At 37.6% G+C, this 27,362-nt stretch overlaps 1 protein-coding gene and 1 long non-coding RNA gene across 3 annotated transcripts in view; one reads left to right on the top strand and one right to left on the bottom strand.

Moving 5' to 3' along the window:
* The window catches only part of LOC102998685 (uncharacterized), a 38,211-nt gene extending 17,382 nt beyond the window's left edge, over nt 1-20,829 (bottom strand). The window contains exon 1 of the long non-coding RNA XR_452203.2: nt 20,500-20,829. This is a non-coding gene — a long non-coding RNA (uncharacterized LOC102998685). The remainder of the gene's footprint in view (nt 1-20,499) is intronic.
* Nucleotides 1-27,362, top strand: part of NR6A1 (nuclear receptor subfamily 6 group A member 1) — a 216,229-nt gene that overhangs the window by 73,400 nt on the left and 115,467 nt on the right. The gene's annotated exons all lie outside the window — the stretch shown is intronic.

The following is a 27,362-nucleotide window of genomic DNA, read 5'->3' as shown; positions in this document are numbered from 1 at the left end:
CATTTAATCTTCACAACAGTTCTGCCAGGTATTTGGTATTACACTTACTTTATACATGAGACTCTAATAGGGGGTGTGATTTGCTCAAAGTTACAGAACCTTGGTCTGTCTGCTGCCAGACTTTCCAGTATATGCCTAATTGCTCAGAGGGGTGAAAGCAATATGGGCTGGACTGGGTAGAATTAATTATTTTCCCAATGCCAGATTTTTCCTAAAGCTTTCCTAGACGTCTTCCTGGTATCTCGTCTTTCCTCCTTGATTTTATAACATTTCTCATGGTGTACCTTGTATTACAGTTGTGTAAACTCAGTGAAAACAAGCATTTTGTTCAGATATGTATCAGGCACTTGATAAATATTTATATAAACATATTTTATTAACAGTGAGTTAAATTTAATTCATTGTTTATCTAAATAGTATATAAATGAAATCATTTAAATATTAAGTTAGTTTTAAAAATATGCTTAATATTTCCTTTTGAGATGTGACTAATAACCCTATAATCTGTCTACTCTAAAAGTTGCAGTATGCATCTGTTTTGGTGGAGCGGAGTGGGTTCAGATGTTTTATTTTCAACTCCTAGGTTTGAAAAGCAATGAAAAATGTGAAGATTTTTGTTTATATTGCTAGTGTTGATTAAGTAGTACCCTTTTTGGCTCCTGAGAGATGGTTCTATGATAAGATAATTGGGGAGGGGTTGCTGATTTGAGTTGATACTACATTTACTTTTTGGATGAAGGCAGATGGAAGAAGGTTGTAAAAGTTAAGCTTGCTAATCTTTTTAACATGAGATCGTCAGTTTGCAGCTTAATAAATCAATTTGGAGATCAAAGCGCCCTCCATAAGGTGTCAGTCACAATAAAGCCAGTAGCTGGCAGGGGGTTATTTATGTCTCCAAAATAAACAGTGATCAGAAGCAGCCAGCATGATAATTGTTCTATTTTTGTATAGTCTCTATAAAAAGATTATTTAAAGAGTAACATCTGTATAAGGGACTAACCATAAATGCTTAGCTAGCATTGTGAGTGGAAACTTGAGGTCTGGGTAGAGGAAGGAGACTAGTTGTCAGTTCTTTGTAAGCCACATGCAAATTGGGTATCTTTGCTTCCTAATATACCCTCAGCTTATCTTTTTGTTTCTAGGAAGTACTTAGGGCTGGAGTTCTTCCCTTTGGGGCTTTCTTAATACCATCTCAAATTTTTATTTCCAGTGGAGACTTAACTAAGTTATATGAAAGCAAACCGACTAAAGGAATTTATCCCAAAGTTCAGTTCTTAAGTCTTTCAGAGGTACTTGGTTACACAAATGAATTCGTGAAAATTATGGCTTTTAGAAGTAGAATATTTGTGCTGCTCTAGGATGTGGAGGTGAGGAGGGGGCATTTCTGTCAAATCACAGCTTAGTCCATGTAAATCGAAGGGGGTGAGGAGTGCTGAGGAGGTGAGAGAAGTAACACCCTTTCTTTGAGTTATCTTAGTTAATGCTTCCAACAACACTTCTGATATGGTAGTGATTATTGCATTTGTCGCTGCACTGAGATATGTTGTCCCACTCCACTGTTTTCCAGTTGACCCTAGAATTGCTTGGTTTGCATATGCCAAAGTAATTTAGTATATATGTTGTCCAGTCACATGACTATATTAATTTAACAGTGGTGCATATTGCTAAATATATCAGATCAACTAGGTTGTGTCATTTGATTGAAATACTAAATTATACAGTAACTGACAGGTGGTGATATGTACATACCAAATATAGGACTTTGCTCCATGAAAAAGCTGTTGATTAGCTTTAAATTTGTATGTGTAGTAGGTCTAATATTGTGTAGGGATCTGGCTCATTTAGGAAGAATGTCAGCTTTTAGGCATGAGAGCATGACCTTAAAATGGTTGTGAACTTTAAAGAAAATGTAATTGGGGTGGGATTTATTCAGACACTGATAGGCAATAAAAATCAACATGTGAAGGGTTTAAATTTTCAGTTGAATGTTCTCTTAAAAATGGCTTAGAAATGTACAGACCTTATTTTAAAAACTGTCTAGTGTATTTTCTTTAGGATTTATTTAAATCAAAATGAATTCCACTTTTCCTTTTGGTCACTTTTATGCTAGCATTCTCAGTCTTTTGCCCCCTTTAAAATGTTGGAGGGCTTACAGGCATTCTAAATATGTAGACTTCTTTTTTTTTAAACTACATTTTTTAGGTCTTTTGCCTGTTTCTACTATTACTACTTTGAGTCTTGCATAAATTTCTTATGTTTAATGGCATCATTATGGCCAAAAAATGTACGATTGAAATAGACATTGGCAAACTACTTAAGAAAACAGAAAAGTAAAGCCTAGATCTGATTATTAATGGTGAAAAGAAAACCTAACAAGTGAAGAATAATGCTATCTGAGTTCAGAGTATTAGATACATTGGGAGGAAAAGGTTACAAGGGAATCTGTGGGCTGCTATAAATGTTCCATAATTTTGTTCTGGGTGGTAGTTACATGTATGTATACATATGTAGAAATTAATCAGACTTATTTAAGGTTTGTTCACCTTACCGTATGTAAATTATACCTCAAAAAGTAAAATAGTAATAATCTTTTCTGAAGCAAATGTGGCAAAATCTTGATCATTGTTGAATAGGAGTTGATAGTTCATTTTACTATTATCACTGTTTTTATGAAAATTTAAAATGTTTCATGATAAAAATGAAATGAAAAATCCTGTCACTCTAAACAAGTCAAATTATATCTACTTTATGAGAGCTACAGGTGGTTTTTTATTCTCTCTTTTCTTTAACCTGTCATTTTTCGTATTTGGAATTTTGTATTTTATTGGATGTTACTGGAGAGGAGAATGAAATCTTGTTTTTGTGATATCACTTGGTGAAAGAGGACAAATCTGGTCTTGATCTTAAAACCAGCTTATATGTAAATTCTTTCCATTCTTGAATCTGAGTGGAGAAAAGTCAGACCACTTAGCTCTATTAAGTTCTAATTAAGCATCAATTTCAAAGGCTCTTTCATAAGTCTATCTAATACTTATTGAGGATTTGCCATATACTTGGTATTGTGAGGAGTATCTTGTGGGTTGATGTTACTATTTCACTTAGCATTTGAGGACACTGAGGATCTGATGTCAAGTAACTTGTCCAAGTTCTTATGGCTGAAGTAGGGAGGGCTCCCCATTCTTGGCCTCCAAAGGATACCTAAGCTGCCAATGTCAGAGTATAAATATGAAGAAAATTAGCATTCTTTGTAATTGACTCTTTATTACCACAAAAGGATAATCACTAGTTTAAGAGACATTCATGTACTGTTTTAGATGTCTTTTTAGAGCTTGTATTGAGTGGCCTTTAAAATCTCAGAATCATTTCTAACACTTTCTTAATACCTTGGCAACATGGCTTTGTCCTTTAAAACAAAATCTGGGGTAAAGGGAAATACTTATTTCCCTGTTGTATGAAAAAGACTATTTGTAGGTCATCTTTTTAAAAAAGGCAAGAACTTCTCTCTCTAAACCACATTAGAACCCATGCCAACTTGGTACAGGGCCCTTACCAGAGTAATGATGTCAGAATTTGAAAGAGTACATAGTGCAGCTGCCAGAGCTCACACTGTTTAATTTCAACACCGTCTGTCTGCCAGAGTCCACAGCTTGATATTTTTTTCTGTATGTACCAAATTATAATCACATATATTTATCTCATTGGGGGAGGGGAAATAAAGAATTATTGTTAGATAAACTTACTGCTTTCTGAGGTAATGGTACTGTTTTGCCTCTCACATACTTCTGAGCATCCCCCCCCCGCCCCGCCCAACTCCCAAGTATTTATTATCCTGCGTGAATTTTTCCAAAATGTGACACAGAGGGGCAATTCACACCTTGCCTAGTTTATGTTTTGTGAGGAAACCCTTCCCTTTGCATGGTTCTCTATTCAGAAAGTTCCACGTGCTACATTCCATCCATTTGCCAAGTCTTGGACTCTTATCCAAAGTACAGTATTTGAGTATGCAATTACACATTACACATACTGGCAACAGCATACTTTCTCCCGGCCTCTCTTAGAGAAAGCTCAAAGCCAGAGGAGCAAATCCAGATGGTCTTGAGTCTGGCATCCTCAATTCAGAATTCTAGATGGCAAGACTTCATTTGGAAGTGTACCAGGCTTACTCAGCACCTGTTCTTGCTAACATCACATTTTTATGACCAGAGATTCTGGAGTTTGCCTCCTTTGCTGAGCAGAAAGAACACCACACCAGAGCTGCACGGGAAGAGGCTCTCCATCATTTGAGGGAAATATTTAATTTGCTTCCACAGGCATGCAGGGGAGGGTAGCCTTGCTGTTCGGAGTTAAGTCTGGGATGAGAGCGGGTGCAACTGCAGCTGCAGCTCCTTAACCAAATCTGGCCTTGTTTAATTTTTAAATAGTCTAAAATGTTTTGGCATCAACATAAGTGAACCATTACAGGCTCTCTGGCACCTAACATAGTACCTTTTACAAGGGGAGGTGCTCAATGACTAAATTCAGTCACCATTTATTGAACTCTCTGTGTGTACCGGGCAATGTACTAGATGCTAATGATGAATAAGATCTTTTTTTCAAGAAGCCCACAGTCTGGTAGAAGGCATAAACTCTTAAACAGATAAGCTACAATTCACTGATTTTATTTGTTGTCGACGCAGTTCAGTATTTTGTTCATTTTGTGAGTTAGCTACAAGAACCAGTCCACAGGATTGACATCGTGACCTAAGAACAAGCATGGGATTTCTTTTTAATTCTAAAGTATGCTACTCGCTGGCATTTTTGCCTCTTTAGATACCTCTTCTGACTTGCCCAGGAATGAAGATTTGTGGAGTGTGGAAAGATGTCAGAATAATGCAGAAAGACATTTCTAAGAAGGCTTCCAGAATTGGTTATTCTGTTCTAAGCAGTCTTTCGTTTATCTAAAAAAGATAGGAGGATGCACCAGTCTCTCTAGGTAGCTCTGTTGGTTATCAGGCTCTTGTAAGGTAAAAATAGGAAAAATTATTTCCTTCTCTCTGTGCAATGTAGGCTTCCTTCATCTGAATTGTTGCACAGTTAGGGCAGAGCCAGAAAGCACATTTCCTTCCCCCTAACTATTTCTGGACAGATGAGGTCATATTTCCTTAGTAGTGATAACAGTTCTTGTGTGTAACTTGTTATTGTTTCAGCCTTTTTCCCTCCATTTTTGAGGATGAGTATATGAATATTTTCATTGGGCTTCTCTTATCCATAAGAAGAATGTTAAATTGTTTATGTCCAAACTTATTTCCCCAATTCTTTTTTTTTTTTTGACCGTGCTGTGCAGCTTGTGGGATCCTAGTTCCCCGACCAGGGACCGAATCCAGGCCCTTGGCAGTGAAGGCATGGTGTTTGACTGCCAGGGAATTCCCTCCCCATTTCTTTGATGCAGAAGTCTCAGACAAAACATGTATACTGCTGCTATTAAAATAATAACAGCTTATACTTATATAGTACTTATGTTCCAGGTTTTGTTTTTAGAGCTTTATAAATAAAGCAATTAAAAAGAAGGGTTGTCTCATCTTCACAACAGTCCAATGAGATAGATGCTTATTATTTTTTCCATTTTACAGATAAAAACAGGAAGGCAAAGTAAGGTAAATAACTTGCCCAAGATCACATAGCTAAGTGGCAGAGCCAGGATTTAAATTCAGGAGTTTCAGACCCATTGTGTTCTTAATCAGTGCACTATACCATTTCATATGCAGTTTGACATTGAATGATACAGAGTTCCCTAAAAGTAGGGGGTAATAATAATATCTACCATTTGTGTGCCTCCTATAGCTAGGCATTATACATGTCACTTTACTTTTCAATCTTAATGGGTATGTGAATTGGTCCCATTTTGCAGATGATAATATCCAACATTTATGGAGAGCCTAACTATGGGTCAGGCATTGTATTTAAGTGCTTTACTTTGTATTATCTCATTTAATGTTCACATTAGTTTTGTGGATCATTACTATTCTCATTCTGGATATGAGAAAACTGAAGCTAGAGATGGTCACTTGCCTGGAGTAAAATAGCTAAGGAGGTCTCTTGCCTATTTTTGCTATATACCTGAAACTAACACAATATTGTTAATCAACTATACTCCAATATAAAATAAAACATTTAAAAAAAATAGCTAAGGAGAGATAGAAAGTTAGGATTTAAATACAGGTTTGCCTGTCTCCAGACCCCAAGCTCTTGATACCACATAATACTTAAAGAGAAGCAATAATTAGCTATAGATATTCCAATGATGAGGTGAATCTCAGAAGACTGAGCCTAGCTCCAAATCTGTTTCTTGTCTTTAATCCTCACATAGTTTGTTGATTAATTGTGAGCCTTTCTTTTCTTCTTCTTCATGTTCTCATAATAGAGAAACTTGAGGTGTCACAGATAGTCTTCTTGTCTGAACACAGGAGATCCTTGTCTATCTGAATTAGTGAACTTGTCCTTTATTAAGGCTTTGAATTTTTCTTTAATTCCATTTGCTGGACTCATCACTCTTTATAGATTTGTTTCTGTTATCTTCACAGGAATTTCTAGAAGTTATAGTGGGGAAAATCATAAGCATCTATGAGGTTCTGTTTTTGAAATACTGCACTTTAGTGTATCTTTATCTTGCTTCCTTTGGATTGTAAGTTTATTTTCTTTACCACCTAAGATGTGGTGTTGGAGATTTTTGTTTGTTTTAAATTATTTTTTAAAGTGAGAACCTTTATGTGTCCCATTGAGTCTCAGTAGTTGCATTCAAGTCTTGAATCTCGTGTCTCACCCATTTCCATTGGCAGAGTCTAATAATTTCAGAAATGAGTACGTTTTTCTGTCCCTTCTTCCTTTCCTAAATATATTTCCCTTTTCTATCATTCTAGATTTTCTCTTCTTTCTCTTCAATCGGTTGGTCACTTAGATTTATTAAATCTACCTCCCAAATACCTATCAAACTCTGGCCCAAGGTACTCAACATCACTAGATATCAGAATAATGAAAAAAAATTTTAAATGATATACTACCACATGGCCACCAGAATGGCTAAAATTAAAATAACAAACAAAAAAACTGACCATTTAAAGCATTGGAGAGAACAACTGTAACACTCAACTTCTGCCAGCAGAAGTAGAGTGTAAGTTGGTGCAAACATTTGAAAACTCTTCAGGAGTACCTTTGCAAGTTGAACATAAGCAATTCCATGTCTAAGCATATACTCAACAAAAATGGATAAAGTGTATGCTGAAAGAACATTTATGAGAATGTTCATAACAGCATTATTTGTAATAGTCCCAAACTAGAGACAACTAAATATCTATCAACAGTAGAATGGGTAAATGAATTGTGGTATAATCTGTAAGGTGGAATACTGTCCGGACAAACTATCACAGTATGCAGCAGCATGGATGAATGTCCTATACAAAATGTTGAGCAAAAGGAGCCAGACACAAAAGATTATATAATATGTGATTACCTTTATGTAAAGTTCAAAAATAGGCTAAACTAATCTGTGGTGATAGAAGTCAGAATAGTGGTTACGTTTACTGAGAGGATATAATGACTGTGAGGGGGCACAAAGGAGGTTTCTGAGAGGTATTAGTAATACTCTATATCTTGATTTGGGTGTTGGTTCCACAAGTGTGTTCACTTTGTAAAAATTCATTGAACTGTACATTTGAGATGAGTGTGCTTTACTTTTTACACTGGAACAAACACAAATTTTAAAAAGCTAGGCAGAAGCTTGGTTTAAAAGTTTGAGGGGAAGCATAGGGCTCAAGGACTTGTGTTAAGAGACCATTTCTAGTTAATGACTTGGAGTTAGTCACTTAAGAGTGGCCTTAAATGATAACTTTTTAAAATTTACAGTAAAGGTCTGGAAGGAATCACACCAAACCAATAATACTTTGGGTCAAGAGCAGGGTTGTGAGAGAATTGGTGGGGTTTTACCTTTTATTCTGTTTAGTACTTCTCACATTTTGAGTTATTTTTCAATAATATTTTAAGCATGCTTTTTTAAAAAGCAATTTTAATGAAGGAAATGTTAAGTAAGTAGCATGACAAGAAATAGGGTAAGATACTTGAGGTCAAGTGGAACTTCGGTGCCCTGCAAATCAGATCTCATTTAGCCATAGTTATTTTACAGTTCAGTAAAACAGCAAGAGAATTGCTCAGAGGTTGAATAGAGCAAAATGTCAAAATAAAACAAAACAAGCCCTGGCTTCCCATTTGCATCTTTAAAAAAAAAAAAAAAACTGTGGTAAAAAACACATAATGTAAAATTTATCATCTTAACTTTTTAAAAATACACAGTTCATTAGTGTTAAGTATGTTCATATTGTTGATCAACAGATCTCTAGAACTTTTTCATCTTGGAAACATGAAACCCTGTATCCATTAAACAACTCCCCATTTTCCCTTCTTCCAACCCCTGGTAACCACCATTCTACTTTCCGTTTCTATGAATTTGGCTACTTTAGATAGCCCTTAAAAGTGGCAGCATACAATACTTGTCTTTTTTTGACTGGCTTCTTATTTCACTTAGCATAATGCCCTCAAGGTTCATCTGTGTTGTAGCATGTGACAGCCTTTGTGTCTTTACTGCCACTATTGTGGTCAAAACCATCATTTTTTTCATCTGAATGATTGCAGTAGCCTCAGTATTCTCCTTGCCTCCAGTCTCGCCCACCTCTAATTTACCTTCCACCCAGTGGCTAAATGCAAATTTGACTTTACTTTAAAACTTGATGCCCTGACGGCAGTTAAATAAAATCTAAATGCTTTCACCTGACAAAGGCTTTCACTATGGGGCCCTAATACACTAGTTCCTAAGTCACATCCGTTTCCTTGTTGCTCCCAAACTAGGTATACTGTTTGCTCCCAAGCTAGATACACATCTTAATTTTTTTCTTGATCATACTGTTTCATGTTCCCAATCTGTATTTGTTGACAGTGAATCATGAATGAATCATGACTTTTAGTGAGACACTTTGTCATTTATGACTCTCATTCAGCTGTATGAGGAACTTAGTATTTTCCCATTTTACAGCTGAGGCAACTGAGGCTCAGAGAATTTTAGTTAGAAATTCTTTGATTAAACCCATGTTTTCATACTATCTCTGCTTTTTTCTCTACATTTTACTGCCTGCCCAAAATTAAGGATCTTTTCTGGTGAATTCTAGTTATCTGTTATCAAAAGGTAACCATGAATTTCTAGGAACTATTAAAGCAGAACAAGTGCCTTAAAATAATGTTAATGATAATTTTGCTTTACTATTTACAACAGGCTTTCACATTCACATATAATAATCCAGAGATGCCGTTCTTTTAAGATATTATATATCCTTTTAAATAACATTACAATATAAGCATAGAGCATTGGTGCAATGGACACTAGTCTATTTTAGCACACACTGAATGTATTTCTCCAAATTAGACTATATTGTTTATACTTAAGTAAATTTTTAAGAGAGATTATATAGTTCTTTCTACTTTTTCTGGAGACTTGAAGCCTAATAAATAAATGATACCTAGCTATTTTTTAAACTTCCATGCATAGTTTAGACTGCATACTTGCTGACATTCAGAAATCTATTTTCATCATATGTAAAATTACATTGTACTGTCCCATATTCTTGTGATCCTGGAAACTAGTTCTTTTCAAAGTTAGAAGCAGAAAAAAATTTAGTCTTTGTCAGGAAAAATTTTAAAGGAGGAAAAAAAGTCCCACCAAACCACAGAAAATCAAACTGCTATAGTGAACTGAGCAGTTCCCCTAGGAACCAGTCATCTGGACTGTGCTGTTTCCTAGCAGTTTTGACAGTGGACAAGCTTTCCAAGCTTCAGTATCTTCATCAGTAAAATAGGTGCTAATAACAGTACCGGATTCTTTAGATGGTTGTGATTATTAAATGACATGTTTAGAAAAACATTGCACAGGTTCTGACATGTAGTAGACCCTTGATAAATGTTATTTGCTATTATTTGGGGAGGGTGTATTTTTGAAACATATTAGGTATATATAAGTATCAAAGTCTTAGCAGATGTGAAGCTTTACCAGAAATCTGACCTTTTACACTGAGCTGATCAGCTTTCATTTTTGGACCATGCAGTTACTGCGACAGTTTCTCTTCTGTGTGATATACATATTCTCAAATATCTGCAGGAAACCTGGGGCGTCATTTTCTCTTAAGGAGAGATCCGTCTTGTCAGACTGAAATTAGGCAGGATTTACAGGGAAAATTACAAAGAAATGAAAAATGATAGTAATTTTATTAGCTATTCTGTGGGAAGTAAGAGTTTTTTTTTCTTCCTGTCAGTGCTTGAATTCCTCTTGACTGTAGGTACTTGGGTAAACATTACTTTGTGCTGGTATGAGGCCATGTAAGTGGAATCTATTCAATTGGTTTTTATTGACTTTGGGCTTTTTTTTTTTCTTTCTTAAGAAATTTTGATTTTTAAGTTGATCATTCAGTACAGTGTGTGTCCTCAAAGGTTTTCCTTTTTCTAGTCATGGCCTGAAGTATTTAATGTTTCAGCAGTTAGGCAGGGCAAATGTTACGTGTTGTAAGAGGGCCAGATTGGGAAGCATACTAAAGGCAAGCTTTTTGAGGAAAGAACTCTTTTTAATGACTTTGGATCTCTTCTTATACATAAGAGTACCTGAAACAAAGTTGTCATTCAGTAAAGCTTTGTTGAATAAGTGATATTATTGGTTATTTTCTTGTCTTGGTAAGAATTTATAGGACTTCCCTGGTGGCACAGTGGTTAAGAATCTGCCTGCCATTGAAGGGGACACGGGTTTGATTCCTGGTCCGGGAAGATCCCACATGCTGCCGAGCAACTAAGCCAGCGTGCCACAATACTGAAGCCCACACACTCTAGGGCCCATGTGCCGCAACTACTGAAGCCTAGAGCCCATGCTCCGCAACAAGAGAAGCCACCGCAATGAGAAGCCCGTGCACCGCAAGGAAGAGTAGCCCCCGCTCACCACAACTAAAGAAAGCCCGTGTGCAGCAACGAAGACCCAACGCAGCCAAAAAAAGAAAAAAAAAAGAATTTATAGTAATTTCTATTATAAATTTGGGAAACCAAAAATTTATATCCATAGTTAATGCTCTTTGCTCACTCCTAAAATTTGAAAATAATTCAGATGTGAAAATACTGATTTTGTGCATTTTAATTTATCACCACAGTTTTCCATGTTGTTTTTCTCCCAGAGGTGGGATTAATTCTTGATTCATGTCATTGTTTCCAAGTAATGAACACATCTACAAGATAGAGTGATTTGATTTGATTTGTTTTTACTTCTGAGATTTGGGGAGCCTAATGTTCAACTTCCCTGTATCCTTTTGGAAGGTTTTCAAGATTTCTGTCAACTGACTATCATTTTCAAGGGTGTATAATTTATCTTACTAGGGAGATTCTTCTATTTTCCTGTCCTTATTTCACTTTGAATTTTCCTTTAGAACTCTTCTTTTTTCATTATTGAAGAAATGGAAACTTCATTATATTTGGGTACCAGCTAATTATGTATAGCACATTCTCAGTGTTCATGAGCTTAGCGTTAGACAGGCGCTATCAGTTCCTGTTAGTAGGAGTGTAAATTGGTCAAACTAAAAAAATTATCAGAAATGTAGTTAGTGATTTCTGTATAAATATGTTCACTACAGTATTATTTATAATAGCAAATAACTGGAAACCACCTGGATATCTAAAAAAAAGTCATTTTTACAGACTTTAAAAAATGCTTATAAGGGAACAAATTAGAATATAAAATTGTATATAAAGAATTGATTCCATTGTATATGAACTACACCAAGATATTAATAATTTTCTCTGTAAGTGGGGTTATAGGTGACAAATTTTCTTTACATTTTTTTAATTCAAATTTTCTATATAGATCAGGTGTTACGAATATAATGACAAAAACTCCTGGTATTTTAAAAATCACTAATAGATAACTACAAAACAAGACTAGAGGGAAATTTATTGACAGTGGTTATCTTTAGATAGTGGGATGATGAATAACTTTTTTTTAGATTATGAATAACTTTTTGTCTTCATATTTTTTGTGCTTCTCAGTCTATCTTCAGTAAGCATACTATGTTTATAAGATGAAAAAATAAGTTATTTTATAAAGTATATCACTATAGTCAACCAGGAATTTTCTTTCAGAGACATTTCTTTCTCTATGAGACTTCCATAATGATCTTTAGGGGAAAGACATACTTTCTTTGCCCTGCTTGATGGCTGTGGTAGACTTGAGAATCCAAATCTTTTTTTTTCTCATAGTATTCTTGCTATCTTGTGTTTAGCATATACAACCAGAAACTCTTCAATAATCAGAAGTAGCAGTTCATCCATTAGTGGATCTTACTCTGCTTAGCTCTTAATATCTGAAATAAATATTTTAGATATACATAAGCCTTTGAAACCTGTTATTTTTTTTAAAACTAGAGTGATTCTCATATACATGGATATAAATGCAGAATTGATAATAGTAATATCCACTATTTGTAAAACTTTAGCTATGTTTGTCAAACATTTGTGGTATTCCAGGCACTATGCTAGACACTGACAAACATATTTTTCACAGCAGTTCTTTGAAGTAGTATTATTTTCCCTTTTTTCTCCTAGAGGAGGTATCTAAGGTTCAGAGAGGCAGATTTATCTTGGGTCACGCAGTCGGTGAGTGCTTAAGCTGAGACTGGATTCCAATCTTTGTGACTACGATGCTGAAGGACAGGACCTTTGTCTTGTTTGCTATTGTATATTCAGTGCCTACAACAACGCTTGGCATATACTAAGCATTCAACAGATAGCCTTTGAAAGAATGAACTATATACCTAGAAGCTTTTAAGTGGCCAAGCAGAAGAGATTGTCTGTTCTAGTAATATAGGATTATACATAGAAGTGAGCCTGATAAAATGTAATGCTATTAGAAAGCCAAATGGAGATACTTCTAACAAAATCTAGGTCATAGTAACAGATGACCAGATTGGGAGCCTCCTTTTTGATTTAACTGTCTAATTTGTTCGGAGTACATTTGCCAGCTCTCTTTTCCACTTGACATTGATACTCAGTGAACAAAGGAAAAGCAAAATACACGTGATATTGGGTCCTTGCTGGTGGGGAAAAAAAATCTGTGTGGAAACCCAAGTTCTGTAAGTGTCAAGGAACCAGAATGGGAATTTCTTGATTGGGATTTAGGTACTGGGAGCCTCAGATTCTGTGGAGATAACATTGTGCCATTGTGGTATATGGAGATACTTTATTGTTAACAGCAACTTCTTATATAGTCCTATGACGACAAAGACTAAATTCCAATTGGAAGAGAGGTTAATATTTAGATACCTCATAGACATGGTACTAGTTTGTACGATAAATTGTTACAGAAGCCCGGTTGTGACTCTAGCCCTAGCCCTGCCTTCTTTTCATGTTTATCATCCATGTCTGAAATATTCTTGGTTGCTAAGAGCTAGCTGAGTCATGGGTTGAGTACTAGCTAGCTGTGTGGTCATGATGTCATAGCATGCGCCATTAAAGGAAATGGTAAGTGCTAAGAATTTAGTCTTAGGGAAGGGAGTGAAGGAAATATGTATCACATCTAATGCTTCAATGTATCACGGTCTGCTCCTGGATTGTTTTTCAGTGTTCAGACACCCTTAACTCTTTCTCCTCCAGAAATTTTCTTGTTTTTAATCATCACCTATCAAAAGGAGACTGAATTTTTGTATGAGATAGTGGTTCGCCACAGATCTGAGTAATGGTCACTGTGAAACCAAAACCACCCTATGTTTGTTTGAAGGTGTTGGGTTGGCCAAAAATTTCGTTCGTTTTTTTCTGTAAGATGGTTCTAGTAGCGCTTACTTGTCTTTAACCTCATTCGAAATGATTTTGTTAGATTGTATTGTGACAGCTTTCGTATCAGCGTGCATTTAAAAAAACAGCTTATCAAAATTGAATTTTTATGTAGCCATTTTAATATTGAAGATGGAAGAAAAAAGCAACATTTTCAGCATATTATGCTTTATTATTTTAAGAAAGGTAAAAATGCAGCTGAAATGCAAAAAAAGATTTGTGCATTGTGTGGAGAAGGTGCTGTGACTGATCGAACGTGTTAGAAGTGGTTTGCGCAGTTTTATGCTGGAGATTTCTCGCTGGACGATGCTCCACGGTCGGGTAGACCAGTTGAAGTTGATCAAATTGAGACATTAATTGAGAACAATCAACGTTATACCACGTGGGAGATAGCCGACATACTCAAAATATCCAATTCGAGCACTGAAAACCATTTGCACCAGCTTGGTTATGTCAATTGCTTTGATGTTTGGGTTCCACATGAGTTAAGCAAAAAAAACCTTTTTGACCATATTTCCACGTGCAATTCTCTACTTAAACATAAGAAAAACATTCCGTTTTTAAAACCAGTTGTGACGGGTGATGAAAAGCGAATAGTGTACAATAATGTGGAACAGAAGAGATTGTGGGGCAAGCGAAATGAACCACCACCAACCACACCAAAGGCTGGTCTTCATCCAAAGAAGGTGATGTTATGTATATGGTGGGATTGGAAGGGAGTCCTCTATTATGAGCTCCTTCTGGAAAACCAAACGATGAATTCCAACAAGTACTGCTCCCAATGAGACCAACTGAAAGCAGCACCCGATGAAGAGCATCTGGAATTAGTCAACAGAAAACGCATAATCTTCCATCAGGATAACACAAGACCACATGTTTCTTTGATGACCAGGCAAAAACTGTTACAGCTGGCTGGGAAGTTCTGATTCATCCGCCGTATTCACCAGACATTGCACCTTCGGATTTCCATTTATTTTGGTCTTTACAAAATTCTGTCTTTTTCTTAATTTTTAAATTTGTTGTTTTTAAAAATGTTTATTTATTTGGTTGCGCCGGGTCTTAGTTGCGGCAGGCGGGCTCATTAGTTGTGGCTTGCCAGCTCCTTAGTTGAGGCATGCGAACTCTTCGTTGCGGCACGCATGTGGGATCTAGTTCCCTGACCAGAGATTGAACCTGGGCCCCTGCATTGGGAGTGCGGAGACTTAACCACTGCGCCACCAGGGAAATCCCACAAAATTCTCTTAATGGAAAAAATTTCAATTCCGTGGAAGACTGTAAAAGGCACCTGGAACAGTTCTTTGCTTAAAAAGATTAAAAAGTTTTGGGAAGATGGAATTACAAAGTTGCCTGAAAAATGGCAGAAGGTAGTGGAACAAAACGGTGAATACGTTGTTCAATAAAGTTCTTAGTGAAAATGAAAAATGTCTTTTATTTTTATTTTAAAAAACCGAAGGAACTTTTTGGCCAACCCAGTATTTTGTTTCCATAATGGCTTGAAATCCATTAAGGTCTTGTAGTTTAGCATCTCTCTTTGCTTGAATCAGACGGAGCTGAGGGTGTACCTTCTTTCATATTCTTATGAACTATGTTAGTTCAGCTTCGAAGGATGGCATGGCAGTTTCTCCAAATCATTGGGTCCATTCTCAAAGTTTCTGAACTCAGATCCCTACCATTTTTTAAATGAGATGGCCTCTAGCCATGGTTATCTCAGTTAATAGCTTATCATCTCCAAGAGGGCAGCTTCTGTATCTATTTTGTTCATCATTCAACCTGTGCTTGATAAGTATTTGAATACCCTCTTGCAAATCGAAATTGCTATCTGTCATTTAGCCTCCAGTATAGATACGTTTTTTGGACCACCACTGGTAACAAAGACTTGGAAGTGACTTTGTTAAAAATCACCTAGGTAGATAGTGGCAGAGCTAAAATTTCATGTCATATCTAATCCAGCCAGTTTCTGGGATTATGAACCTACCTATTCAGATTTTACACTGTACCACATTATCTCCCCTATATGTTGTTCTGCTGTTTGCTTTGGAAAATCTCTTGCCTTTCGTACTCTGAAAAGATTTTGTGGCATGTTCAACATTTTTCAGTTATTTGGCATCATCATTAAGAAACACCTACTTTTTCTAGTTTCTGCTAGATTACTTTCAACTTTAAAATGAGTGTACAGATGTAGTACAGATCTTGCCTAGGAATTCCTTCTATGGCTTTGGTTTTATTTTATTTTTAAAAATTTTTATTGGAGTATAGTTGATTTACAATGTTGTGTTAGTTTCAAGTGTATGGCTTTGATTTTAAAAGACATGAATTTTCTTTCCCATACCTGCAGGAGGCTATTTTAATTTCTTAGTCATAGGTAATATTAGAATTTTCATGTTTCTGTTTTAATCACCAAGAAGAATTAGTAGAAAGCTTATTCCAAAAAAGTCTCCAGGAAATATTATTTCTTAATTTAAGAAAATGATTCTTATACACATAATAGCATTAAATTAGTATCAGTATTAAATACACCTCATGATATTAAAATCTGATGTTCCACCTCACTTTTCAAATGATAATTTTCCTATATTCATTCAATCAGTTCATCTAATATTTCTGTTTCTAAGACTTTGTGAGATTCTTTGTGCAGTGTTGACAGCTTTCATCTTCATGTTTGTTTTAATTAAAATTTAAACAGAGAATGGCCTGTGCTGTATATCAGCCTGGAACCCTTCTATTTCCATTCTCTGTGTTTGGGAAGAGTCTCAGACAATGAATTGAACCTCAAGCCCTTACTGTGTTTTCACAGAATTGACATTTCCAAGGTGTTTTCCAATGTGCCAGGAGCAGTTCAAGATCTTTTATATATATGATCCTTGAACCTTAAAACGACTGTCAGGAAGGCATTAATATTTGTGGTTTATACATGAGAAGTCTGAGACAAAGAGAGGAAGTGACTTATTCAGGATCACATAGTAAATAAGTGGCAGAGCCAGGATTCCAACCCATGTCCACTTGACCCTAAGACCCAGTTTCTTGCGCCTAGCAGGCATAGGATGGGTTGAGAATGCATCCAAATTGAAGGACCTCATATTCATGTTTATCATGTCTGATTATTTGATGGTAGATTTGGAGGTTGACATGTAGTCATAACACTGAATACCATTCTGGAACATTTTAATTACTCTGGCCACTGCTACCTGTCTGCCGTTACCGTCTTAATATTCTTCATAACCTTTATTACAGACCAAGGAAAAAAATGAAACCTTTGTTTTCAAAATGCCTTTTTAGACATCTCTCAAGTATCGTAGTGCTAGCTACCTTGTCTTGTCATTTGTATTTTTTGCTTAGAGATCACTTTCTTTCATGTCTAGCTGGATGTGCAGTTGAAAACAGGTGTTCTGGATATAAATATGCTCTAGATCAGTACTGTCCAATAGAACTTCCTGCAGTTGGAAATGTCCAGTTTCTGCATTGTCCAGTATAATAGCCACTAGTTATGTGGGGCTGTTGAGTGCTTGAAATGTAGCTAGTGCAACTGTTGAACGAAATTCTAAATTTTATTTAATTTTGACTAATTTAAATTCAAATAAAAATAGCCACATGTGATTATAACACAGTTTTGAGGTAGTAATTGATTCTTGTGTTTGATGAGTAATAGAATTTGAGGAAATCCAATAATTAGTAGTTTAAAAGTTGCTGATTGGTTTTCCAGCAACATAAAATTTGGCATGTGTTTATCCTAAAGCCATAGGACCAAATAGAGTAGAACAGTTCATATTTCCAAAGCACTTTTTGATTATTCATGATCTCATTTGATGAGTATTTCAGGTATGATATCATTTGGGACTTGTGTTTGCTAATGGATCACAGAAGAACAAAACCATTTACAGCTTTCTTGTGCAGGGGCTACTCCTGTTGAAATGGACACCATTCTGGCCCCTTGATGCTCAGGTTGAGGCTTGAGGGCCTGGACAGGAACCCATGTACTGTTTTCCACTGCTTATTGAGACTGGAGAATTATCCCTCTCCCCTCACCTAGAATGTCCATTAATTTCATTTTTTATATCTAAAGAGAGGGAAGTAGAGACAGTTTCTAAATTTAGCCAGGGAGCTATAATAATTTGATAACCAACAAAAGAAAATTTAGTTTTCCTTTCTAATATTTCAAAATAAATCCTCAGGGCTTTGATTTTAGTTCTTTGTTTTGGAAAGTACAACCCAGAACTCAGAAATGTTCTGTGTAAGATTCGTTTTTAAATTGATATGTGTCTTCTGAAGTAACTTTTGATGGAATTAAATAGTAGATTTCATATGATATTTTGAAGAAAAATTCATTTCCCTGGAGTCTTGATAGATTTGGTTTCGTTTTGATTGTCTGGCCTTATGAAATAATTTGTAAAATATATTAATTTTATTGTAAAATATATTAATTTTATTATATGTTACTAAGTAGCATATTTTTCTCTGTCATTTTAGTTGTAAAATGCTCCTCTCCTTTCTATCAGAGCTCACCACTAATCGACTCTGGGTGCTTTTGATTTTTCTGACTATGCCAAGGCATTGAATGAAGTTCGCTGTAGTGAGAAAAGAGAGCACATGGAACTCGTGACTTTATATACTCCAACAATAGAGCTTTTATGACATTGGAGGTGGTTAAAAATGCTAGAAGTAGCTCTTAAACATGGCATCACTGTGTTGCCTTTTTTTTTTTTTTTTTTTTGTATTCTTAGAGCTGCCAGGAGTGCATCGGGCCTGTAATTTCCTGTTCTCTGAATCCCCCATCTTTCTGCAGCTCCAAGCTTTGTGTCCCACAGCCTGTGACTCTGTGCTAACAAATCGCTATTGTCCAGTGGGGCGAATGGTGGCTGGAACTAAAGAATTGCTGTCTGGTTTCTATTCAAATCCAGGTAGTGAGATATATGAATGGACTTTTCGAATCGTCATGTGAATAACGTCTGCTCGGCATGAAGGCTCAGAGCCACACTAGGAAAGATTAACTCCTGGACTGACCACTAACATCTTTTGTAGTAGGAGGTAGAAACATTCCCAAGTATCATTTTATTCACACTTAATTTTCCATTTCATCTTCCAAAAGTAGACTTAGCCATTCAACTATTTGGCTACTTTTCTCTTAAGTTTTAGTGTTTCTGTTGATAATATGGAAGTTTGGGAAAATGCTAAGTTGTTTTTCGCTTAGAACACTATTTTTTTCTGTCAAAAGTTTTCTACCTTACATTTATAATGGCATAAAGTTATCTTTATAGCATACATGCAAAAATGAGAGAGAGGGAGCTGCTTTTTCCAAGAAACCAACCCTTTAAAATGCTTTCCAACCATTGAAGGGAAAAATCTCCTTTTTTTCAGAGCATCCTACTTATTTGCATTTTTTTCCTCCCAAAGCACAAATTTATACAGAGAAAATAGAAACAACTTAAAATGTGATGTATTAACCAAACAAACAAGCCTCCTTCAAATTAGGAACCAACTTAAGCATTTGTAAGTATAGTAGAATCAGGATTTTAAAAATTAGATTTGGAAGCTTGACTATAATTCATAATTCTCATTATCCTTAGAAAATTGTTATATTATCTTTCTCCTGTATACCTGAAAAAGTGTCCACAGGCTTAAAGGGCCATGCTTTTTACATTCCTTCCATATTGCAGGTACTGTGGAACGGGAGAGCCTTTTATGTTTCTTTTTGTCTTAAACTCAGACAGCTTTGTAAGCAGTAGTGTGTAGATTACAAGAGTTAGACAAAAGCAGGCGCGACTGAGAAGAGTTGAGGGGGGGAGAGCTTGGGGCACTTCCTGTCACTCAACACATTCCAGATCACTAAAAAATTTCCACACCCTCTGCATTCCCTTTTGCCCACCCCAGATCCCAGTATTTTCTGATTACATATGTTGTGGTATTTATCACACTCCTCACTATCACTGGGCTCTGGCAAGACTGCTTCAGAGGAGATGCATTCCTTTAGATTGCACAAAGCATAGCTGGGAAAATGGCTGGCAGTTTCAGAATCTAGTCACGATCGCACGCATGAGCACCTCACACATCCATGCCCCTTTCCCCCCTCTCCCGCCCCTGCAGCTGGCTGACCTGTCTCACCCACTGCTGGCCTATCGAACGGCCAGGACTGTCTGGTTTTGGCTCATGCCTTTGTCCATGTCTGGCTTAGTTCCTCTCTGTCTACGCTTGCCTCTACCCCCACCGCCCCAGGCAGCACAAGTGTTTGGCCACACAAAACTACAGATAGAAAAAAGGTGGTAAAAACTTCAAACTTTGCTAGATTCTCCAACAGTTTATTCTTTTGTTTATTCACTTTCTCTCTTCTTTAATACTTCGTTTTAAGAAAACAAATACAAAATTAATTATCTAAACGCAAAGAATGCAAAGCAACCTTTGTGTTCCTTATAATAACTGACTTCATAACTCTCTCCAGCTGCGTTATGGGGTGTGTATAAAAAGCTTCTGTTCTGAGAACAAAGGAGCACGTGCAGAAATGAGACTAAAAAATCCACTGACAGTATTTCACCACACAAATTACTTAAAAGATTTTAGTCAAGCCTCTCAACAGATTCAATGTTAAAATGGTTTTTAGTTAAAAAAAAAAAAAAAAAAAAAATTGAAAGTGCTTACCCAGTAAAAGAACCGAAGTAGTCCTGAACTGTTACGTAAGACTTTTTACAGTTGGATCTTTGTCAAAAGGGGGTGGGGGTGATGGGAGAAAGCAGCAACAACAATCAAAAAAGTTCGAGCTGCTGTGGCTTAGAGGACAACTTCTCTGTTTCCAGATAGGATTCTTGCTGTAGAAATGGAACTCCCAGCCAGCACAGCATCCTGTCCCGGTAGAGAAATGAGTTTGTCAGTAAAAAAAAATTAGATACTGGAACCCAGACTAGATGAGGTATTGAACCGCGCCAGATTTCCTTGCAGCCCTGTCTGCTCAGCTCGCATTGAACTATATATGACCCAGATGATGGACAGAAGCACATTCAGTCATGTGCACACTGGAAGAAAGCGGATTTGCTGGTCCCTGGCAGTGCAGGGGTTTGTCTTCTGATTGGGCTGTGCCCTGATCAGTGAAATGTGAAGCCCTCACCATTCAGAGGCCGTAATTCAGGACTGGCAGTTTGAGTGTCTGGCTGCCTCAAGTCACTGAGAGAGACTTTGAAGGTGTTGCTTTTGTTTGGTGGCATTACCCACTCAGTGGTTACTTACACCTATGTACTAGTATTAGGAGCAATGCTAGCCTTCCTGAAATGCAAGAAGGAAGCCGACTTTGCCTGAATTCTGTCATCTTATTGTTGATGAACTTTGCTCTAACTTAACCCAATTATTTGATTTGAGAATTTTTGTGATCTTAACCAAGGCCCATGTCCAGACCACACCCTGGCCGTGATTTTGTGGGTTTGATAAGGTAAAAATAAAGGTAGCATTTGACTTTGAAGCTTCCTAGATGCTACAAATTGCTCTTAATGAAAATTGGATGGATGGACAGCAGAGAAGTTAAGTTTTGGATTCTGGAGTCTTTGAATGTGCTAGGAAGAAGCTTTACCTCTTATCGCCTTTGTGAAGCTGTCACTCTTATCCTAGTCCTTAGTCACATAGGGCACTGCTGGGGGGAAGCTACCAAAGTATAGGATCCCATTGAACTGTGACATAGCCTTTATGCAAGGTAGCCACAGTCTACTCTCTCTAGTCTGTCTGAACTAGGGTCCTTGGGATTATTTCCTGTCTTTCTGGGCCACTAGGAAATGAGGCCATTATTTGGACTGTCGGTTGTGACATTTTTGTTTAGTATATGAAAGTTGCTTTGTTTAATGCAAATTAACACTTTTTTAAAAATTTGAAGCAATAAAGGAATTAGCTTATATAATCCTAAAGTGGTGTTTAGACATATAAATACTTTGGTTCATTTTCTGCCTCTCTTACACTTGTGGAAATAAATCCATGGTCAGTGTATAGCACCTGTCTATTTTGCTGTAAATTCTGGGTTTGGATGTTTTAAGTATTTGTAATTTCTTAGATGTTACACAGCATCCTGCATATGGGGACTGCCCAGGAGTTTTTCTCTTGTCTTAACCTGGAGAAGCTGGGTTGATATGCTATGGGATATAACAATGATCAAAGTCAGAAAAGAAGGGATGCACACCCTCTCTTTTCTGTAAACTACAGAACAATCATTCCTTTTTTTCTTTAAATTGTGGTAAAATATACGTAAAGTAAAATTTACCATTTTAACGTCTGTAGTCTGTAGCATTAGGTATATTCACATTGTTGTATAATCATCCCCACTACCTATCTCCAGAATATTTTTATTTCCCCAAACTGAAACTCTGTACCTAACATTAACTTCTTATTCCTTTCTCCCCCAGCCCCTGGCAACCACCATTCTTTCTGTCTCTATGAATTTGACTATTCAAGATACCTCATAGAAGTAGAATCATACAGTACTTGTCTTTTTGTGACTGGGTTACTTCACTTAGCTTAATGTCCTCTAGGGTCATTCATGTTGTAGCATGTGTCAGAATTTCCTTCCTTTTTTTTTTTTTTTTAAATTTAAAATTATTTATTTATTTATTTATGGCTGTGTTGGGTCTTCATTTCTGTGCGAGGGCTTTCTCCAGTTGTGGCAAGCGGGGGCCACTCTTCATCGCAGTGCGCGGGCCTCTCACTATCGCGGTCTCTCCTGTTGCAGAGCACAGGCTCCAGACGCACAGGCTCAGTAATTGTGGCTCACGGGCCTAGTCGCTCCGCGGCATGTGGGATCCTCCCAGACCAGGGCTCGAACCCATGTCCCCTGCATTGGCAGGCAGATTCTCAACCACTGCGCCACCAGGGAAGCCCCTCCTTCCTTTTTAAGATTGAATAATATTCCGTTCCTTTGTACGTATAGACCACGTTTTGTTTATCCTTTCATCTGTCGATGGACACTTAGTTGCTCACACCTTTTGGCTATTAAGACAATCATTCTTGACCATTCTTCTTGTAATCTTGTGGGGGCATCTTTACAGAGCTGTTCTGACCCATCTTAAAAGCTATTCCATTTTATCAGTTGGAAGGGTTTTGGTATGCCTTTTAACTTTAGAGACTAACTAGGCCCTAATATCAGATTTGCTAGAGAAGGGCAGATTCTTTTCAGCCGTCTTGGATGAGACTTAAAACATAATTCTTCTCTATTTATTTTTTATGGGTTTATCTTTTCCTATTACACTGTGAGCTCTTCCTGGGCAAGGACTGTAGTAAATTCCTTTTGAATTGTGCCTGTGCCTCTTGTTTAGGAAGTAGACATCAATAAAAATTAGTTGGAAAAAAAAGTGAATTAATGAATAATAATAGAATAATAGCTAATTTTATTGGATTTTTATTATAGGCAAGACACTGTGACAGATGTTTTATATACATTGTTTAACTTTCAAAACAACTGTGAGATAGGTATTGTTATATTCATTTAATAGATAACTTGTTCAGGACCTCACAGCATGTAAAAGATACAACTGAGATTTGAACCCTTGTCTCTTTTGGCTCCAGAGCCATTATGCAAACTCCATAGTGAGGTGATGATCAGTGGGTTTGGAAGCAGGAGATTAAGGCTAAGCATTGATTCCAAATCAGAGATTCTTTCATTAGGCATCAGGAGCTATAGCCCTGTGATAGAGATGGTTCATGAGTGGATACTCAGAGGAAAGCTTTGCACGTTATAGATCTTTAGCTGAACAACCCCTTGTTGAACTCAGTTCACAGATATTCCTGTGTATGTATATAAATTCTCTTTCTTAGGTTATTTTGAAAGTGCAGTTAAATGAACGCACTAGAACGAATGCATCGATGTTCCTCCTACATATATGAATGATACTGTTCTAGGTGCAAGGGTGAGTCAAGAATAAACCAGAACAGATTCTTATGGATCTTGCATGCTAGTGAGGAGACAGAAAAATAAGTTTACAAAGTAATATAAAGTAAAACAGGAAACCATGCTATGAGGAAAATAAAATAGGGTAATGTGATGATGGACAATGCCTTGGGGGTAGATTTGGATGAGGGACTCCTTAAATGAGGAAATACCCAGGAATGCTTCTCTGAGGAAGTAAAATATACAAGCTGAGAGCCAAACGATGACAAGAAGAATCCTAGAGGATAAAGAGCTAAAAGAAGTGTGATCTGAGCGATGAGAACGAGATATGAGTTCTAAGGTAGGATTGAGTTTGGTGTGTTTGAGGAGCAGAAAGAGTAGCATGGCTAAAGTGGAGTGAATGCAGGTAGGAGATAATGTTGGAGAGGTAGGATGGGATCCTATCATGTAGGGCCTTGTGAGCTGTGATAAGAAATTTGGATTTTTCCCCAAAGGTAGGAGATTGGAAGGTTTTAAGCAGAAGAGTCCTCCTGACACTACCTTTTTTTTTTTAAATTAAATTAAATTAATTTGTTTATTTATTTTGGGCTGCTCTGGGAGGCATGCGGGATCTTAGTTCCCGTGCCCCCTGCAGTGGAAGCACAGAGTCGTAACCACTGGACTGCCAGTGAATTCCCCTGACACTACCTTTAACTGGAGTCCTTCCCAAGCTGGAGACTTTGCCAAGGCTTTCACATGTTAGTGGCCAGCTCTAGGTGTCCTAGCAGAATGATACTTCTTTTACAAGAATGCTGGGGCAACCATTGGTTTCATTGCTCTTTCCACATCAAAGAGGGCTCATTCAACAGGAGTCTCTTGTTGTTTTCACAACATCACTGTTGTGTGGATAGGGTTTTGTATGCTGGTTTTCTGTATTAATTTAGGCTAAAATTCAGTTCTTAATTAGACCTGATCTTTCTGTGTCAGTAACTTTGAAGGACGTGTTCTTGGCAGTTGATGATGGCTGTTTCATTTATATGATATACTTAAGGGCATACTGATGGGAATCTGAAATTGACAAGTAAAGAGGAACTTTCCCAGTATTCTTTTTATTTTTTGGCTGTGTCGGGTCTTAGTTGCGGCATGCAGGATATTTGTTGAGGTGCGTGGGCTCTTCACTGTGGCGTGCGGGCTTCCTTCTATTTTCTCTTTCTAGTTGAGGCACGCTGGCTCAGTAGTTGTGGCACGCAGGCTTAGCTGCCCCATGGCATGTGGGATCTTAGTTCCTCAACCAGGGATCGAACCCGCGTCCCCTGCGTTGGAAGACGGATTCTTTACCACTAGACTACCAGGGAAGTCCGTTTGCCAGTATTCTTTTTTTTTTTTTTTTTTAAAGATTATTTATGTATGTATGTATGGCTGCATCAGGTCTTAGTTGTGGCATGTGGGATCTTCGTTGAGGCATGCAAGATCTTCCGTTGCAGTGTGCAGGCTCTTCTTTGTGGTACGCGGGCTTCTCTCTAGTTGTGGTGTGCAGGTTTTCTCTTCTCTAGTTGTGGCGCGCAGGCTCCAGGGTGCGTGGGCTCTGTAGTTTGCAGCATGCAGGCTCTCTAGTTGAGGCTCACGAGCTCAGTAGTTGCAGCCTGCAGGCTTAGTTGCCCCGCGGCATGTGGGATCTTAGTTCCCTGACCAGGGATCGAACCCACGCCCCCTGCATTGTAAGGCAGATTCTTTACCACTGGACCACCAGGAAAGTCCCCCCTTCCCAGTATTCTTAAATAAGGTTGTATTCAGATATTCTGACTCTAGTAAGGTTAATTGCTAACATTTATCCCATATTATTTGATTTTTTAAAATACTGTGAAAAATAGCGAACATAACATTACACACTTGATAGTTTCATTTTATAGGTCAGTTGCGTTCAAATTGTTTTGACCATTATCCTCTGTAAGAAAGATATTTTATATTGTAATCCATTATACATGTATTTGTATATATATCTATGTATCAATATCTATATCTGAAACCATACTTTCATGGTATAGTACTTGTCCTTATTACATGTAGTCATCTGTTTTTTTTTTTTTTTTACTTAAAAAATATTATTTACAAGCCACTAAATTGATTTTAAAACCCACTGAAGGGACAATCTGAACTTTGAAAAAACATTGTAGGGGAGAAATCTGAGGCTCGGAGAAGTTATGACTTGTCATTTGTCACATAGCAAGGAAGTAGCAGAGCTGGGACTTAAACTATTGCTAATGATTCCAAAGCCCTTACTTGTTACCACATTGTATAGTTTTACTAGTGATTATAATCTTCAGTGAAACTGAACAAAAATGAAACACCATAAATGACCTTTAATAATGATTATATAAAATGTAAATTTTCAAAGCAGATGCTGTAGGATGGGACAGAAATATTCTTCCTCTGATCACGTCCTCTGCCTTTTTCAAAGACCTGTTGGCCACTTGGCGTTGTCTTCCATATCTTGGACAGAATGCAGTTGTTATTACTCATTAGTTGTACTGGGAACCAGCAGATTTCCCAAAGCACTTGTATCTCATTACTCAGCCTACCCCTGAGCTAATCTTGGCTTCTTAAAATACTAGCTGTGTGATACCTAGCTTATGAGAGTGAGAATGTGGCCTCTCAAAAGCAAACTGTTGCAGTGTAAGTTGGAGTCAGTGCTCAGATACAAGACAGGAAATATATCTAGTGTCTGAGTCCAGCCGTGCTGTTTTCTGACCTGGTTACGGTACTGGTCGAGTTAATTTTGCTGAAGGGAGAAATCATGTCCTCCTCTCCCGCTGGAGGATAAGGCTATATCAAAGGGGAAGGGTAGGGAATTAATGCCTGTTGTTTACTATGAGCCAGCCATGCGCTGTACTCTAGGCCAGGAGTCCGTAACCCTCGGTCCACGGCCTGTTAGGAACCAGGCTGCACAGCAGGAGGCGAGTGGCGGGAGAGCAAGCAAAGCTTCATCTGCCGCTGCCCATCACTCCCCATCGGTCGCATTACCGCCTGAACCATTTCCACCCCCCCAGCCCCGCCCCGGTCCGTGGAAAAATTGTCTTCCAGGAAACTGGTCCCTGGTGCCAAAAAGGTTGGGGACTGCTGCTCTACCCGCCCCCCCCCCGCCCCCGCTTTAATCTAATTTAATTTAATTTATTTTTTGGCTGTGTTGGGTCTTTGTTGCTGCATGCAGGCTTTTCTTCAGTTGCAGCAGGAGGGGCCACTGTTCATTGCAGTGCACGGACCTCTCATTGCGGTGGCTTCTCTTGTTGCGGAGCATGGGCTCTAGGTGCGTGGGCTTAAGTAGTTGTGGCACATGGGCTTCAGTAGTTACGGTGCTCGGGCTCTAGAGCACAGACTCAGTAGTTGTGGCACATGGGCTTCAGTAGTTACGGTGCTCGGGCTCTAGAGCACAGGCTCAGTAGTTGTGGTGCATGGGCTTAGTTGCTCTGCGACATGTGGGATCTTCCTGGACCAGGGCTCAAACCCATGTGCCCTGCATTGGCAGGCAGACTCTTAACCACTGCACCACCAGGGAAGCCCTCTAGGCCCTTTTGACATAGGTTTTAGTTTAATTCTCACGACAATTCTGTGAGGGGAAAGTTATTATCCCTATTGTTTTCATTTATTATTTTTATTTCTTAAAATTAGG

This window comes from Balaenoptera acutorostrata, chromosome 6, assembly GCF_949987535.1.
Source record: "Balaenoptera acutorostrata chromosome 6, mBalAcu1.1, whole genome shotgun sequence".
NCBI classification, from domain to species: Eukaryota; Metazoa; Chordata; class Mammalia; order Artiodactyla; family Balaenopteridae; genus Balaenoptera; species Balaenoptera acutorostrata.
This window is presented reverse-complemented; position numbering and strand designations above follow the sequence as displayed.